Consider the following 19,208-nt stretch of genomic DNA (forward strand, 5'->3'; position numbering starts at 1 on the left):
GACAAGAGACATAATGAGACCTTCTCTTTCACAAAACACAATCCTATTGTCAGAACCTCCTGTGAAGCCTCTAAACTAGGCCCAGGGGAGTTTTCTTTCATTAACACTTAGGGTAGCCATAGCAGCTCACTGAGCTAGGGGAAGCCACAGAGCTCTTTGTGGATCTCACTGAAGTACTGGCTCTTAAACTTAAAACTGCTTTTCTAAATGCTCCCGTAGAAACTACTTCCTGTTAGGGTTCAGTGTTGACCAGAAGTAACAAGTTACAAAGGCAAGGTAAAGAGAACATTATTATTACCCCTGCACCCACACCCCGTGTTTAACAAGTCAAGGAGACCTGCTTCATCACTGTATGAGAGGACCACAATACAGTTAGTCTCCAAATGGCAGCTCAGCAACTACAAGAGCAATCTGGAGAAGACTACTCTACCATCTTAACATTCTGTCCCTGAACCGGAACTTAGATGCTGTCATCCACCTATAATGTCCTGGTTTCACTACTTCACTCAGCATACAGGGCTTGTTTCCTCACCTAAGGCACCTCCCTTCTATTTATTTCACATTACAAAGCACCTATGTTCCTTCGGAGACACTGAGAAAACTAGAAACACAAGAACAAGGACCCTTCCATGATTTACACAACTTTAAACCAGTGGTGAATTCTCTCTCTTGGTCCTGATTTTCCTGTCAGAATGCTGTATTGCCTCGGGTGGCTAATCTATCAATGCAGAATGTCTTTCTGATGATGTGGGTTTGGAGTGGGGCTTGTGACAGGGTATTGCTGTGTAGCCTGTAGCAGCCTCAGACTCATGATTCTCCTGCTTTGTCTTCCAAGTGTTGGGATTATAAGAATGTACCACTCAGGTGTTCTCTCTTTAAAAGGTTCCCACCATTATTATCTCATGAATACAGAGAACGGAAAGGGTTAGGGTTCATTCCTCTGCTTCTTCCCAACTGCCCAAAATTACTTACTATGGGTACATTAACTCAGAAAGACACATGCAGCCACAGATAGACTAATAACACGAATGAAAAATTGGACTTTAATTAAAAAAATTCTGCTCCTCTCTATTTTAATGAATCAAGTTTACTAAATAAGCCCAGAGAAATTTAATATTTTATACATGGGTTAGCAACCTGTGGTCCTTTATTGTACATGAATGGACACCAAGAAAAGGAGGGATGTCATAAAAAAGACAACTGATTGGCAGCCGTATGTTGCTTGCTTCCTTTTAGGTAGGTGTCCAAGAAAATTAAGCTATAATTGTCCAAGAACCAAGTCCGATACTCACTACAGTTGATACAAATATCTTAGTCAGGATGTAGAGCTCATGTCTCATCATCTCTTGCAGGAGATGCCTCAATACTATCCTTAGATCCTACTTAGATTGCTGAGGAAAGAGATTTCCTAAGGAGAAAAACAAAATCCTTAAATCACCATGGAAGTGCAACCTGTCCTATTGCTACAGTGAACCAAAGAGAACAGCAGACTGACTGATGACATAGCCATTGTCTCGCTCCCCATTTAGAGCAACCTAGAAGAATGTGAAGAAGGAACTGTGGAATAAAGGCACATGGACATCTCACCAAACTAGGAATCCAGAAAGCTTCACAATTAACTAGTAGATTATAAAAGAAATCATAGACAAAAATATTAAAGCCTATAACTTTCTGGCAGCTTCTAAGATGGTGAGTCCTTCTTATGACCAAGGATGGATCTCAACCAATCCTTGGTCAAGATCTAAAGGAGAGACCAATTTGTAGGTTTGCAGATAACATAGTCATAGAAACTTCAGTGCGATGAGAACAGGGGCAGGTTGCTGAGGTAGGCAGGGACTAACTGCTCCTTCTGTGAGTTCTGGCTGCAGCTTGGGCCCACACTATCCCCTGGGGCTCCTAGGCATATGCCCATCACAACCACTAGCCACCCCCACACAGGCCACTTCTGATAACATCTTCTCAAACAGTGCCACCACACCTACATCAATGATGTTCTCAAAATGATATTTTTTCCATTGCCCTGCCATGCGTTAGGAAAGGAGGGCTGATAAGTTTCAATAGGTAAAGCACTTGCCACATAAAGATTAAAATAAGAACCTATTCAAAGCTGCCCACCACACACACACACAGAGATGGGGATGGAGAAGAGGGAGAGGGAGGGAAGGAAGGAGGGAGGAAGACAAGGAGAGAGGGAGAGAGAGAGAGAGAGAGAGAGAGAGAGAGAGAGAGAGAGAGAGAGAGAGAGAGAGAGAGAATTGAAAGGGCTGTGAGTTGGCTTAGTTGGTAAAGCATTTGCAATACAAGCACAAGGATCTGAGTTGGACTCCAGCACCCATGTTAACAAGTTGGGCATGATGGTGCAGTGCTGTAATCCTAGCACTGGGGAAGCAGAGACAAGCAGCTCCTACGGGCTGAGTGGTGAGCTAGCTTAGCCTAATCAGAATACCTTCACTCTCAATTAGAGATCTCATAAAAGGTAGATGATTCCTGAAGAATGATACCCAAGGTTCCTCTCAGGCATCCTGGTGTGCTCTAATAACAACATGCACAATGCACATGCATATATGAAAACACACACATGCACACACAGACAAGTACCCCCTTTGCCTTAAGCACCTCTTTATACTGGCACCTGTATCCCCTCATTCCTATTTGCGTAGGTAAGAGGCCCGAGTCAGAGAATAAAGTACTTCCTACAGGCCCCAGAGAAATGAAGTGAGAGCCACAGCAGAGACCAAAGCCAACATCATACCCCATATCTGAATCATCATAGTAACAAAGTAACCACTAAGGGCCAATACTTTACAGACATCAAGTAACAATCTTTGAAAAACTCTATAGTAAGGAGTATTAATTCTGTTCTGTAGAGGACAAAATCAGACTAAAAAGAAGTTAGGAAACTCGCACATTTGCAACCCAAGTCCACCTTTAGTTGCTACTCTATGCATGTATGTATGTATGCATGCATATATAAACATATATATGTATATATTGACATTAAATATGATGACTTAAGTAACATGACAGATGCATATCCCAGTGACTCTTCTAGAGATGTAAACACAGCTCTATTCATCTCAGACAGCACACCAAAGACAGAAAAAAAAAATGGTTCTACATAAGTTCATCTTTGGGGCTGCTTACAGTAGTGTGGGCAGCTTACTGGCAACTTCACACCAGACTCTCCTCCACTACAGCTGCTAACTACTTAAATAGCCTCAGGGAAAGCAGCAAGATGTCCACTAAGGGGCAGAGAGATGTAGCTGAGAAAGTATAGCATTTGCATGCAGGTCCTGGGCTCACTCTCCAACACTGTGTGTGTGTGTGTGTGTGTGTGTGTGTGTGTGTGTGTGTTACAACTAATACCTACTAGATCCAGTGGTTCCCAAGCCCGAATAGCATAGAAGTTCTTAGGGAAATTAAGGAGCAAATACCATAGTCCCATGCCAAGCATACGGAATTAGAATCTCAAGATCTGAGTAGTTTTCCCCCAATCCCAGTTAGTTCTAATGTGTAGCCAGGCTTGGATTAAACTGACATGTAAACACAGTTCTGTTCATCTCAGTAAAAAATGAGTGGGTTCATGCTAGGGAGTGGGCTCAACGGTTCACAGTATCTGCTGCTCTTCTAGAGAATGCCAGTTTAGTTCCTAGCACCCAAATGTAATTCCAACTCCAAGGGTTCTGATGCCCTCCTCTGGACACCACAAGCGCTTGTAATCACATGCACACATTCCCATACACATAATTTAAAATATAAAACAAAATAAAAAGTGACTTTACAACTAGGTGAAACTTTTCTTCAAACCTCGCCTCCATCAAACGTCCTGCTGAAGGAAGGAGGCAAGGCACTTTGCCAATGGCACTGAGATTGGAACATAACCTCACAGCAGCTTGTTATCTGGAGCAGCCATTCACATGGTATGTGCTTTCTGTAAACTAGACATGACCCCAGGCAGTCTCCCCATGTCTGCAGAGAGCTGCACCTTCTTAATGGCATAAGCTTTGTTTTGACCTCCCATTACCAAAGGACTCCACTCGAGTCCAAACAAGTCTCCCCACTTACACTCTAAAGCTGAAAAGTGAAGCCAATCTTGGTAAGAATTACAAGTAGTTCACAATCTTGTTTGCCTGAGATAGTGAAGACTGTAAGAGACAACCCCCCTGCATTAGACACAAGAGACAACCCCCAAAGCTTCAGAGGCTTACATTTATTCAGTCCTTGAAAAAAAAAAAACCACTTTATTTTTGGCTTTATTTACAAACAAGGGAATAGTTGTGCCCTCCAGGCTGTGCATCCCTAGTTAATGTGATCACAGAAAACCAAAATTTAGAGGACAAGTAGGAAAAAATTACGGGGAAGTTTTAGCAAGCTTACCCCATCTGTCACTGAATTCTCTATGCTTACATAAGTGTGTGTGGTCACAACCGGACACCAGCGCAGACCCTTTCGACAGCAGCCAGCCTGACTGAGCTCTCTGAATAGTTCAAATGCAGAGCCCTCAGAGCAGCAGAATGAATCATGAAAATGCAAAACTGTAAGTTACATCCAGGAATCCATAGTGATGTCAACAAACAGCAATCCGATAAGCAAGCGGGTATGGGTAGACAGGACACACTTTCCTCCAAGAACAATTCCAAAGGCTGAATGTAATCATATGAAGCCAGAAGAAAAAGTGACCCTGAGGCAAACTCCACGGTGGCAGAGCTACAGACAGTACCTATGAGTGAATGCTAAAGTGAATAGAAACCGTAATAAGACACAGGATCCTCACCTTCATGAACAAATATCTCCCCACAAGATGATAAGCACATGGGAAAACAGTTTGTAGTGCACCTTGGGAGATCCACCTTAACAATGTGATAAAAATGATAACAGATCAGGCGACAAGATGATATCCTCTTATGAATGGAGAAAACCGAGTATTTGTATCAAAATGAATATGTGGATTTTATAAGATGCTATCAGACAACTTCAAGTTGTTCTTTAAGGTATCTGGTCTTCGCTCTGATAAAAATAACAAGTTTATGAAGAGCCAAAGGAAACTAATAAACACTGAAGAAGACTAAATCAAGCTGCCCAAGTCAGCCTCAAGCTCTTTCATCCTTCTCCTCAGCCTTTCAAATGCTGGGATTACAGCCCGAATACCACCATGCTCAGCATGAAACTCCTAAACACTCGAATTATTTTAAACTGCAGTTAATATTCTCCTTTGCCCCTACAAATGCAGTCTCAAGAAGCATTCAGATATTATTTCCAAATTCAGCACTTATTTCTTTGCTAAAAACTGCATTTCCTTTACCATGGCTTGGCCAGTCCTCACACCTGAACAGATCCATCCCCTGGCTTTCCTGCCCATGTGGGCCCCTGGTACCTTCACACACATCAGATTAAACCCCTTCAACATCTCCTTACACATTATCTTTAACAAGAAAGAAAACAAATTGTAAATAAAAAATATATCGAATAAAAAAATAAAAAAATTAAAAAAAAGAAAGAAAACAAATACATTGTTCAGCTAACCCCTGACCCTGCATGTTCCTGAACAGCACTCCCTGTAACACAGCAGTCTGTATACTCCATATCTGACTACACCTGGTCTTCTTACAGTCTTATATTCAGTGCCCCTTTTGATAAAAAAAAATTATAATGTAACTCCAACATGTACTGGCAATAATTTATTTCTACAAGAGTTCTTTAGTATCCACATAATTTTATCATTTATTTAAAAAGAAAGCCAATTTCCATACTAATGAGAGAGTTGTAGCAGTTGCTCATTTTTACATAAAGAATGAGGGGCTGGAGAGATGGCTCAGTGATTAAGAGCATTTGCTGCTATTTCCAGAGGACCTGATTCTGTTCCCAGCACCCACATTGACAGCTCACAACCCACCTGTACCTCTAGTTCCAAGGGATTTGATACCTTCTCCTGGCCTCCGTGGGCACCTATACACATGTCTCACACACAAACACACACACACACACACAGAATTTATTTTAAGAATAACATATTCAGCTAAATATTTGATATTGCTGGATATAACCATGTCTTCAATGTTTTTCATAATTAATAGACAGGTTAATTTTATAATTGTCAATGCTGAGAGCACTATTTTGCATAAATCTATAGTATTAAATGGCATGTGTATGTTTAGGGCCACTTCAGAAATTGTTGGAAATTCCATCCTCATCCCAAAACAAACTTACAGCAGAACTTTTTATGGAACTCAAGTCAGCAACCCAGACTGCCATTTTTAAAAATCAAATGTTCTAATGAGTTACAGTTACTTGGTATATGTGTGCTGAGGAATGGCAGTAGGAAAAATGTTAGGTTCTTATTTTTCATAACTAAATTATTGTGCTTCTGTAAGAGCAGTAAATTTTATATGTACAGCAAGAACACTTTAATCAAAACATGCAACAGTCTTGAATCTGAGTCTAGGAATTCAGTGTTTGTCAGTGTGCATGAAGGGATGTTGTGGGCAGTGCAAGGTGCACACTCTGTGTGTTCAAAACCAAGATGCACAGAGAAGCACTGCAAACACTCTGGATTCATCCCACATTTGGTGTGTGTGTGTGTGTGTGTGTGTGTGACTGTGGCAGAATAATGACATTAAACACGTGTGCACACGAGATTAACCTGCAGTGTTATGTCTCAGAAGCCATCCACTTTGTTATTTACAACAAAGTTCCTCTTGTTGGGAACTGGGGCTCATTGCTTAGGCTGGACTGGTAGTCCAGAAAGTCCAGGCATCCAACTGTCTGCCTCTCCAGTGTCAGGACTGCAAGTGCAAACCACCACGCCTGCCTTTTTATTTGGATGCCAGGGATCCAAGTCATGTTCTGATGCTTGCATGAGTATACGATTGATGGAACCATCTCTCAGTGACTCTTTATACATTTTATTTTGAACTAAATTTTGGTTGCTGCCCATTCAGAAACCTTTTATAGTTGCTTGATTATCACCCCTTAGCCCTTTCATTACATGACCCCTTAAGATATCACAACCTCAGTTTAAGACGCCTGAGACTATGGCACAGGTTTGTAATACCAGCACTTGGAAAGTGGAGGCAAGAAGATCAGGAATTTGAGACCAATCTCAGTTATATAGTGAATTCAAGGCCAGATTGAGATAGACGAGAACCTGTTTCAAAAATGGAACAAAACCAAGAGGAAGTGAGCTGGAGGGAAGGGCTACAAAATACTGATGTATATAAAAACACTAGTGAATCTATAAGAAGAAACGATGTCTCAAAATCTACACCTAGAACGAGTCACTTGTATTTAGATTTTCCCACAGTTCACACGATAATGTGTCTGTATACACTAACATCTCCCTTCTGAATCTCTAAGTGCTTCCATAGCACTCTGGACTTCAGACACTCATTTGCATTTGAACTTCCTCTTACTGTGCAAATCTGGAAGACATGGGTCTCCCCCTGGCTCACACTTCCAAATACCTCAGTGCCCACAGATGTACTGTGTGTGGTTAGTTCATACTTACTACATTCTTATATAAGGGAATATCTCCCTTTGTTTGGTTGTTGTCTGTCCTTTGCTATACACACACCTTCTAGAAAGACATCCATGCACAGTACTTAAGAACAAGAACAGAGCCCAGCACTCACAATGCTTACATTCAAAGTATGGCTGCAGCCCTAAGAAGTGGTCTAGACAAGTCATTATCTCCGTTGTTTCACTGGGTCTACCAATTTAAGTGAGTAAAATAAAATTTATGTATTAGTCTGTTATAAAAAAAAATAGATTACTTAAAGTTGCGATTTTCAAATTCCTTTGTGTCCTGGAGAGGGTCACAAAATACCCCTGGGCTCCTATCCAGTTTTGTGTTTGGTGGGTTTAGGATAGAACCCAAGAATCTGAATTTTAATGAGTTCTCAGAGTGAGCTGATGCTGGAGGAAATCAGGAGAATAAACCCTAAGGGCCACAGACTGTAAATTACACAGATAGCTTAGAATAGTGCCTGATGGACAACTGAGGACTATCACTTCCCTTTACTGCCATCCCTGTGCAGCACTCAGAAAGTTTTCCCTCAGGGGGGCACAAGAGTGTGGACCCACATGAACTTCTTCTCAGTTCTCACCCACATCCTGAAGACATGGCAGAAGACTCCACACAGTAAGACAGAATCACCTGAAGCCCTTCCTGGCCATAAGGGGAACCAAGACGAGGAGAGCATCCCTCTCTTAACACTATCCCCCAAGACTTTCACATCAAACATCTTTTAGACATGGCAATTGGTTCACTGGTTCACAGGTCAGTCTTGTTTCTCATACTCGGTTGTCTAGAAGAATTAACACAGACCCATCTTGCTGGCATTGGGTGGTTGGAACTGAGGTTTTCTCTTTGGGCATGGATGTCTATGAACTGTGCCACATGACATCACCATTGTTTAAGCACTAGGTACAGCTAATTTTTATATTAACAAATGTTTTACCTGGATGCTGACATGAGGAAAATCCTGCCATCTACTCATACCTACTTCCTACTTATGCCTAGGTCTCTTCCTGGGTACCCCAAGGCTTTTAATTACTGTTTTACTTTAGAATTCAAGAAGATCAGAACCAGGCAAGGTGGTGTACACCTATAATCCCAACATGCAGGAGACTGAGGCAAGAGAAACTGTTAGTTCAAGACAAACTCATATAGAGAGATTGTCTCAAAAACCATTTTATACCCACAGAGACACCTATCAAAAGTATCAAATGTAAAGTCAGAAGTCTTCCATGTGCACTCTTGGGTTCTACAGTGACTCTATATGTGATAACAAAAGTTGGTTTCCTAACTCCCTATAGTCTGTTCTGTTTCTGCCAACTTTGGGCAAGCCTAATTTAAAGCAAAACATCATTTTTCCCCAGAGACAGTGAGAGCACACCACATCATCGTGTCTTTAACATTGACTATGAGGATCAGAGATTGTTTCTTTTTTCTCCCCGGACACTGATGAAACTGTGAGCTGGCTTGTCCTTTGCTTACTTTGTAGCCCTGAATTAGCTAGCACTTGAGTCCTGTGAAATTTTCTTCTGGGTCACATCACACACACACACACACACACACACACACACACACACACCACCTCTTACATGCCCTCCCTTCAACAGCTCCCTTTACAGCCACATCAGCCTCTGTCACTTCCTTCTACATTTCCAAGCACGAGACAGAATGCTCTCTGCATCTCCCACCGTATTTCCTTTTCACATTTCCAGGTACAGACCTGCCATTTTCTCTTCATCTACTAAAATCAGATTCTGTACTCACTTTATCTGGTAAGTCCTTCTGTGAAAAGCCACTGTAAGACAGAAGTGCCTTCAACAGACTTACCCACTGGCTGTCCTGCATTGCAGGACTGCTGTCCTACTATGGTTGAATAAGTGTCAGGGAGCTGCCACTGACAAGAGTCTTTTTTAAGGAAGTCCTACACCCCACATAAAGCTAACCTGGGAAACTATCCAAACTCCACATTCAGAGTATGGTACCTGCTGGATGAATATTGCCTTTGTGCTAAATACAAGTGGAACTGTAGCAGGTGAGAATCTGTCTAAATATCCTTTCCTTTACCCAACTCTTTGATATTAATTTAGATACTATCTTCACCAAATTATGTCCTCCAAGCCCGCTTCCTATGCTATTTTTTCATCTATTTTCTTTTGTAATCTCTCTCTCTCTCTCTCTCTCTCTCTCTCTCTCTCTCTCTCTCTCTCTCTCTCTCTCTCTCTCTCTCTCTCTAACAGGAGTTCACGATCCATGACTAGCTATATAGTTCAGGATAGTCTTCAACTTGAGATTCTGTCTCAGTGCTATAATTACAGGCATAAGCCACCATAACAGACTCATCATACTTTTTGGTCAAACTGTCTCTCCTCCTTGCAACCTTCTTCTGTAGCACAAAGATCTGCTGCTGCACCAGCAAACATAACCAAGATCCCTCCAGCCAGAAACTGGTCATGTTCTTGGAGTTGAAGGCGGTGTCTAGTGTTGTGGATTCCCCTCAAAATTTCCCCTTATGGAGAAATGGGCAAGCATCAGCCACCTGTCATTCTGTTCTCCCTTTACTAGGAACCTCCCACTGGACTCCTGGAAGGCTATTGAACCCACGTGGCAAATGCCACCTTCCTTCAGCCCATCTCCTCCTATCTCCAAATGACAGTCCACATACGGTCTGGGGACCAGCAGCACCCGCCTCACCCCAGTGTTTCTGTGCCATACCAGTTCTCCATCCTTACTGGGTCAGACACACTTCTTCCATGGATGAAGGAACCAGATCCCAGGAGACTCACATCACAGTTGAAGTCTGAGAAGGCTGGTCCATACCACCTGGTTACTAGCCCCACTTCTTGCAGCAAGCATTTCTAATTCAAACCCCTCCTGACCCCAACAAAGGTCCTCTTAGCAAGGATTACATGGGCAAAATCAAGTGGAAGATGTTGCTTACTTGAGTAAAAATAAAAACTGTGCATAATCATATGGAAGGTGTCAGAGAATTTCTGTACTAAATAAACCTGTTTAATCCAACATTCACAAACCTATCTATCATTTACCATCTCAAAACACATTTATCAGTACCAACGGGAAGCATCTAATTTAAAAGATGTCTAGATGCTGAATCGCCATCATTAGACAACTGCAGTCTTCGACTTGCCCCCCCCACGAAGCCACTCCTCCAACCTGCTACCCAATGGTTTGGCAACAGTTTACAAGTCAGGTTCAGATAGGAGGCTGCCTCCTACATTCCTGATTGGGGAGCTAAGCGGGTACTCAGACAGAGCAGTCTATATATAGTCAAGAAGAGCTACAGGAAACAGCAAAACTGATTCAGCTCCCTAGGATCCCCGGTGACACAATCTGTATGTACCTTCCAACTTCTGCACACACTTCACCTCCTCTCCTTACTTTCCCCCAACATTTAATGAGAAAGCCACATTCTTATTCCAACATACATGCACAGGCACACACACACACACACACACACACGTGCGCATGCACACATGCATACACACGCACACAGGTGCATACTCTCTAGCACACATACATGTGCACACACATGCACACACATGTGCATGCACCACACAGTGCACACATAGGCACACGTGCATACATGCACACGCATGTACATGCATGCACGCACACGTGTACACACTTTCTAGCACGTGTGCTGCACACACACAGGCACACACCCTGGCATGTGATCAAATAGCAACTGTGCATGTGCTTACCCTTCTCTGAAAGCACAACTGCAGTAAGAGGCACTTCATAAAGGGCTGTTTTCAGAGCTCTAGGCTTTCATTTGCAAGGACACTACCCTCTGAGCATCTGCAGCTGTGCGCCTTTCTATTTGGGTTAAATTAGGAAACAAGCTTCATTTCTTCTCCGACTCTATTCAGGTCAACTAGCGCAATCCACACTTTTCAAAGGAGGCCTCCCTCAGACATGTTATCAATGACAGAAGTTCTAAAGTTAACAAAGTACCCTACAGCCCCAGTAGCAGAGGATGGAGAATCAGCCAGTACAATGTGCAAAATACACAGGGAGAGAGCCCTTTGATAAATGATGCTGACTCCTGGTGACTCCAAAGCACTCGCTCTCTTCCAGCTCCTCCTCCCTTCCTGCCTAATCCAGTGCATGAGAAAATTCCATGTAGCCATTACAAATATTTTAAAGACCTTGAATGCACAGGAACATTTGTGAAACTGGAAGGAATGTGTAATGTAGCTCAACTGTTCATGGAGCAGGGTGGGATCCCCTGAGCTTAGGAGTCCTGAGACCGGCTTGGGCAACAATGACCTTGGTAGAAAATAAAGGTAGAAGGGAACATGGCAAAATGCTAATGGAATTTTTGTGACAGACTATATGGTAGATTTTTGTTTCTTTCTAACTTCCAAATTTCCTTTATTAAAGAAATTATTCAAGAAGAAAAATGTAAAAAATAAGACAAATACTTTAGAGGCTAGAGAGGTGGTTAAGGCACTGAGAACACCCATTTCTCTTGCAGAAGACCTGAGTTCATTTTCAGCACCCACATAGGGCAGCTCACACAGGGTGGCATGTAACTCCAGTTCCAGGGTATCCAGTGCTCTCTGTCCTCCACTGGCATCCACACTCATTGTGTACCCATGCAGGCACCTACATTTAAAAAATTATATACTTCTAAAAAGGATAAAATTTCCACTCTTACCATTCTCTAGTCCTATGAAGGAATGTTCATAAATTAAAAGTACTTTTTATATAGAAAGGATAGTACAAAAACAACATGTCTCTAGTCAGAAAGAAATCCAAACGTAAGGACTCTGATATATTCACAGAGGGGAGAAGAATAGTAAGACAAGGCAGAAGACACTTCTGGGAAGTTGCGTTTATTCACTGTCCTCCCTACTGTGTGGTCAGTGACCATGCCTGCCCTAAGAGGACTTAAGCACAGCTGACAGACAACAGTAGAAGAAGCCAGCCAAGAGAGGAAAGAGACAGGAGGAAACTGGTAGACGCTCAAACCACAGTTCAGGAAGACATAAGGCAACCTTCCCTTTTCCAAGTGGCTGGTCATGAGTGAAGACACAAACTGGGTTCTGCCAAAGTTCCTGTTCTAATAACTGCCATGCCCAGAATGTCTGCTCAGGGGACAATCTGCTGAGGTAGGTGCCCAGCTACTCTTTCCTGTCACTGCTCTCTGGCAGTAAAACAACTCGGGAAGTAAACACTGCAAAGCTCAGTATTAATGATTGGCTTTTTACATTCCTAATGTGTAAATATGTTTTCATTGGTACACAATAAAGTTCTGTCTCAGCTCCAAAATGGACATTTATGAGAGAGGCACGAAAGGCAGCTACATGTTACAGGTAATGCAATGGCACAATATCAGGGTCTTTTCCAGTGGAATCTAAACATCCAAGCCCTAAGTGCTCCATTCACTACTTACTCTCTACCACATGTGTGCCTAGTGCCCACAGACAGGTTATCAGATCCCCTAGAACTGGAATTACAGATGATCGTGAGCCACATGTAGTTGCTAGGAATCAAACCTGGGTCCACCATAAGAATAAGTGTTCTTAACCACTGAGCCACTCTCCAGGCCCTTCAAAAATGCTTATACAATATATATTTTAATCGAACTCTTTCCCTTCCCCAGATCCTTCACACCTCCCTTCTATACAACTTTAATTTCTCCTTTCCCTTTCTCTTTTTAAGGAAAAAAAAAAACTCAAACACACAGACAAAAGAATACAATAAGAATACAAAAAGAATAAAATAGCAAAGTAGAGTGAAAAGCATAGGGTCTATTCCATGCTGACCAACTACATAGTATCTGTTCCATGCGACCAGCTGCTCCTGGGCATGGGGCCCATTCTGGGGTGTGACTGATATATAGTGTCACCTCAGAGAAAACTGATTCTCCCTTTCTCAGTAGTTATCATATGCAAGTAACTTCTGGGTAAGGGGTAAGACCTTGTGTCTATGCTCCCTTTCTCAGTGTTGGGATATTGTCTGGTTTAAACTTGGGTGGGTCTCGTGCATTACTGCCACAGTCTCTGAACATTACTGTGCACATCAGCCTGTTGTGTGTGGAAGATTCTGTTTCTTTGGAGTTATCCTCCACCTCTGACTCTTATAGTCTTTCTGTATGAGCCCTGAGAGGAAGGATTTGATAGACATCTCATTTAGGGCTGAGGGTCCCAAAGCTTCTCATTCTCTACACACTGTCAAGTTCTGGGTCTCTATGTTAATCGCCACCCACTCTCTGATGAGTGCTGGGCAAGGCCCTGATCTTTTCCATCCATTTACTGTAAGCCAATATCTGTCCTCAATGGTGACTTGTATTTCTTACATAGCAGAAAGGATCCTGCTTTCTAATACAATCTCTTTACTAGAGAAATAAGGCCATTACTATTGAGTTATTTATTTATTGTCTCCTTTTCAGTATAGTTCATATTCTCCTCAGACTGAAGTTTTCCTTCTATTGCCTTTGTAGAGCTGGATTGGTGAACAAAGCTTACATAAATTTGATTGTTTTGAACCATACATAAGATCTTAAGTTTCTTCCTTGACTCATAGTCCTTTGCTGTCCATCACATCCCTTTCTGAGTCGTAAATATCAACTCTCCAGTTTGATACAGTGTCCTGGTCTCAGTGTAGAAAAAGGGACACAGTGGGCGGCCCATGGCAGGGAAAGTGCTTGCAAACAGCCTTGAAATATGCACACCACTGACAGCTTCTCCATACAAGCCTGCCACTGTTCTTAAAAAAATGTATGTATATATGTGTGTGTGTATGTATGTATGTATGTATGTATGTTGATGTGTATGGCACTTTGCCTACATGCATGCTGGTATACCACTTAAGTGGCTGCTGCCCGATGAGGCACTAGATTTTCTCGGACTAGAATTACAGTTTTAAGCCATCATATGGATGCTGGGAATCAAACCTGCGTCCTCTGTAAAAGCAAGTGCTCTTGACCTCTGAGCCAACCCTCCCGCTACTAAAGAAGTTTTAGACTGGAAATTGTTTCAGAACTCATGGATAGAAAATAAAGCTGAATAGTTTAAATTTTTTTTCTTTTCTTAAAAGATATACAGCTCAGCAGCATCTAAGACGTGTAGAAGTTTTGTTTCTATATCTTCTTCAGTTTGATACTATGTGTGTTCCTCAAAATAAAAATAGCTATAGGAAGTACTGGGCTGATCAAGAACTTTCAAGAAGTAAGAAAGTATACTTGGAAAGGGGCTAGAAGTGAGCAGGTGACCAATGAGTTCCTCCTTATGTCAATATTGTATTGCAAAAGTCATGAGTTAGAAAAAACTTGTTGAAAGTAATGGAAAATCTTAGAACAGTAAAGTATTGTTAAAATTCTAAGCATGCGGATAATAAGGCTTTATTCCCAGTTGGCTTTAAAGTCATAGATGATGCTAGAGATAGATTGTGTAGCAAGATAACTATGTTTCATGCTACAGAATTATACACTGAAAATGGTTTTATGTTGGTAACACACACTACTGCATGCACTCTACACTAATTAAAAACTGAATCATTGAAGAACTACATTTGATTGATCCTGAAATCCCTAACCTGCATGAAAATGATAATCTCCAAAATTACCCATAGTTCAACGCATGGCTCACCCCCAGGCTGAAGGCTGCCTTCAGGGTGTCACCAGCTGCCTGTGGGTTATTATGTTCTGTACCATGCCAGTCAAAGCCTCCTCTTCATTAAGGGTAGGTTTCATTGGCAATTCTAGAAATGGACTCACAGGCAAATGAAGCTCAGGGAATTCCCTGAGTTATGTAAATACCAACATCCATCTTATGTGTACCAAAATCAGCAAAAAAGTGCTCAGCATACGCAAACACGCACAGATAAAGGTGAAAATGAGGACTGTTTCCAATTTCAGAGAACAGCCCTTCCCTCTTTCCACCCTCACCCATGTTTCTGAAATAAAGGTTCAGTGGTAGTCCAACTTCAACCTCCATTCCCTCTTATTACTGACAAGATTTGCCGTCCATGAGGAAACTTGATTTTGAAAGTGTTTCCAGTGATAAATTAATTCCATGACTCATAGAAGGCAATTCTTTTCACACAGCCCTCTCTTGAGTCCTGCTGATGACAAGCAATTCTGACATATCACAGTCCTATTAGCCAGCAGGCGACACCTCAGACCTCTAGCCACCCCACGCTGGATTTCTCAAGCTTTTCTGTGCCTGCGAGAGCAAGTTGCCACAGGTGAGCAGAGATGCTGTGGTTGTCGGTAAGAAGTATGTTTTATACGATCACCAGGGCCACACAATCATTCGCTTACAGGCATACAAGTATATAGCTGAAACAAATGATGTTCATCTTCCTGTCATGTATGCTAGGCAACCCAGCCCACTACATTCTACAAGAGAAATAAACACATCAAGTGTTAACATTTGATTATAATAATTCTACAGTTCTCACATTAAGCTGTCAGTGAAGAAAGCTTCCACCTCTTGAAGCCTCTTTGAATATTTAAGAGACTCAATAGATAAATATTTAAGAAACTTGGAGCTAACACCAGACTGCCCTGCGTCACAACCGCCTATATATTATATGTAGCACTATGTCTGGAAAGGAGGGAGGTGAGGAGGGGGCAAGAGGAGAGGAGAGATGGAGGGGAAGAAAGGCAAGAGAGAAGAGTAGAAAGAGATCAAATGACCAGGCAACCTTAGGACCCACGACAGCTTTGTCAATGCACAGGTGGAGACTCACCGAATGTATTTTGGATTTTCCAGAGCACCTAGCACTCCTAACAGCCTTACCCGAAAGGGGAGACTGTTCAACAAAGGAATGGAGAGAGGTTTGAAAAGCAGCTCAGTGGTAGAGCATTGACCAGCATGTGCAAAACCAAGGAAGGGCTCAAGCCCCAGCACTGCAAGACCAAAGAATGGGTTGGTGTGAAATCCTTTGAACCAAACTGAAAAATAAAAATGAAATATGAGGCAAAGTCTGCCTGTCCTTTTTTCATTTCTAAACATTAATGCTGTAGGTGACAAAAAGTTCTAAACACCTTCTTACAGACAGGATGATTGACTTATAAGAGTTTCCATGGTGGCTGTTAAGGTAGTAGTTTTTGTCAACTTCACACAAACTAGTCACTTAGAAAAGGGAACCTCATGAAGAACTGCCTCTATCCAACAGTTTCGTGGGCAAGTCTGCGGAGCATTTTCTTGACGATTGGTTGACATGGAAGGTCTCAGGCCATGGCTGGCAAAATATCCCCAGGCAGGTGGTCCTGAGCTTTACAAGAAGGGTGGCTAAACAAGCCATGGCGAGCAATGCAGTAAGCAGCACTCCTCTGGGGCTAATGCTTCAGAAGTCCCTGCCTCCTGGTTCCTGCCTCAAACACTTTACCTGGCTTCCCTCCATGATGGGCTATACACTGTAAGCAAAATAAAACTTTTCTTCCCCAAACTGCTTTTGATTGTTGTATTATCGCAGCAATAGAAAACTAACTGATATAGTAATGGAAGAAAATTAGAGCCCAACTCTAGAGATCATGAAGAACTCAACCAAAATGCTTGAGCAAAGATCCAAGGAGCCATTCGGGAAAAGGCAGACAGTCAAAAGGAGAGGTGGGTATTCCTGCAGCAAGGCACCATTTGGCATGCATTCTGCAGCACTAGCAATGTTCATGATACAGGGCTCCTCACCATGGACCTCCATCCCAGTGAAAATATCCTATGTCTAAGGTGCATTCAATGTGCCTAACCTTCTGGTCATCCTAGATTAGCCACACAGTATGCTGAGGTGTGGGCTGATTCCCTGACTGATCATGTAGATAACTGAGTGCTGTGGCGCTGGTACCCTGCAGTGAGAAAGTTTCAACACTGCATTGCTAGCCCAGGAAAAGATCCACAATCACAATGTGAACTTTGCCCTCTGCTCAATGTGGTTTCATTTTCACATGATCTTTAAGTTGAGCCATCCTAAACCAAGGGCCAGCTGTACGCACACAAGCTCACTAAGCAATGTGTGCTGACAACACTCTGACCTACCAATCACTGTTCTTTACCAATCACTGTTCTAACACTTTCTACAAGCACTAGCACTCACTTGTTACTCAATGCTGTCTTTGGAAGCACAGAGCAGTTAAGCACAGTTCATAGTCACTGACCTGGTTAGTGCTGGCTGGTTCTACTGTTTGTGCTGGGCATTTCCATATCCATCTTTTTCTCTAGAAAATGACTTGGTTCCTACCTCCTCTGAACCCTGTTGACAGCATTCCAATCACTCTGAAGCTAGCCCGCACACATCACGACATCCTTCCAAGATTTTCAGTTTCTCATGTTTGAAATCAAGACTTCTTTTAACTCTCTCACACTAGATCTGATTATAAAGAAGAGAGTATGCACAGAGAAAAGTCTCCAATTCACCAGGCTCCAGGAACAGACTAAAAACGCAGGGAAGGAGAGTTGGTGGGGACAGAAGTGTTGGTGTTGAAAGAGTGAAATTGATTGTTCTTGTCGATTCAAGACGATGGGGGAGTCGGGTCAGCCTCAAAGTGTTCCATCAGAGGCACTAGTGAAAAGCAAGAAAAGATCTGCATGCCACAACACACAGAAATCTAGGAAGTGGAAAGTGAGGGTGGATGAAGTTCCCTTTCAGAGTGACTCCTCCTTTCTGTGCAGCTGGCTGCCTCTCTTCCCAAGCCACGCCTCTCTAGCCAAACCCCGCCTCTCTCTACAAACCCCGCCTCCTTTCACAAGCCCCGCCCCGATCTTTATCTCTTCTCCTGATCCAAGACCAACTCTGGAAGCTGGTGGCACTGGACTTATCAAGCCAGGAAGAGAAGGCTAGCCCTAGTACAGGTGCAGTGTAAGGACAAGAAGGGAACCCATTTCCATGTGCATGGAGCCACAGATCGTCCACAGATTGGTGTCTACTTAATCATTTGAGTCAAAAATACAAAACAGTTGTCACTTATAAGCCATTTTAAAGGTTTGTTTGTCTTTCTATAAGAGGAGAAACTTCAAGAACCAAGCAATTGATTTCCTAGTTTCCATAGCCTCCTAGAATGTTGGAATATTTCTGAGTTATATTCCTCTCAAGAGGGATTCTCAGAAGCTGACAGAAACAGAGAGCCAACTGCTGAGTCCTAGCTCCTTTTCTTACTAAATTTCAATTGCTCTACTCCCCTTGGAACAGGCTCAGCCCTATGACCAGGACTGAGCCCAAGTGGCTGCCTAGCCTTCTACCTCTCCCGTCTCCATTATGAGCACCACTTAGTCAGGTTTGTTTTCTAGACAAATGTTTTTGTATACTTGCAGTGACTGCAGTGTCACATGTGCTGGGCTATGGGGGCTTACGACGTACACGGTGGTTCCTGAGTGCTCATATGAAGCACCATAGGAACATGCTACAAGCCTTTTATAAAACTAAATTTACTCCGTCACAAAAGCTACTGCGTTGTGAAGAGCAGCTTTATTCTGATGGTGCAGAGTGAAGTTATATGAGTTGGTGGAAGACAACTAAGACTGAAGGAAAAAGGAACCTAAGCCTTCGTTACTTACGCTTGAAGGTGCCATAGGCTTCAGATAGGCATCAGATGTGGCAAGATTGAGAAGGCAATCTTAAACAGGGTGTCCAAGAAGACTGGCATTTGCCATTGAAGAACGGCATTTGGGCAACCCATAGCTAGTGAAGTAAGAAAGGTAGGGACTAGAAGCTACAGAACAAAGGCCCTGGA

General features: G+C 42.5%; 1 protein-coding gene and 1 long non-coding RNA gene across 2 annotated transcripts in view; one reads left to right on the forward strand and one right to left on the reverse strand.

The window, feature by feature from the left end:
* Positions 1–19,208, reverse strand: part of Rapgef5 (Rap guanine nucleotide exchange factor 5) — a 241,449-nt gene that overhangs the window by 202,262 nt on the left and 19,979 nt on the right. The gene's annotated exons all lie outside the window — the stretch shown is intronic.
* LOC127686794 (uncharacterized) lies at positions 12,555–16,423 on the forward strand. The gene is made up of 3 exons (XR_007978248.1): positions 12,555–12,645; positions 15,585–15,724; positions 16,255–16,423. It is a non-coding gene; the product is annotated as an uncharacterized LOC127686794 (long non-coding RNA).

This window comes from Apodemus sylvaticus, chromosome 6, assembly GCF_947179515.1.
Source record: "Apodemus sylvaticus chromosome 6, mApoSyl1.1, whole genome shotgun sequence".
NCBI classification, from domain to species: domain Eukaryota; kingdom Metazoa; phylum Chordata; class Mammalia; order Rodentia; family Muridae; genus Apodemus; species Apodemus sylvaticus.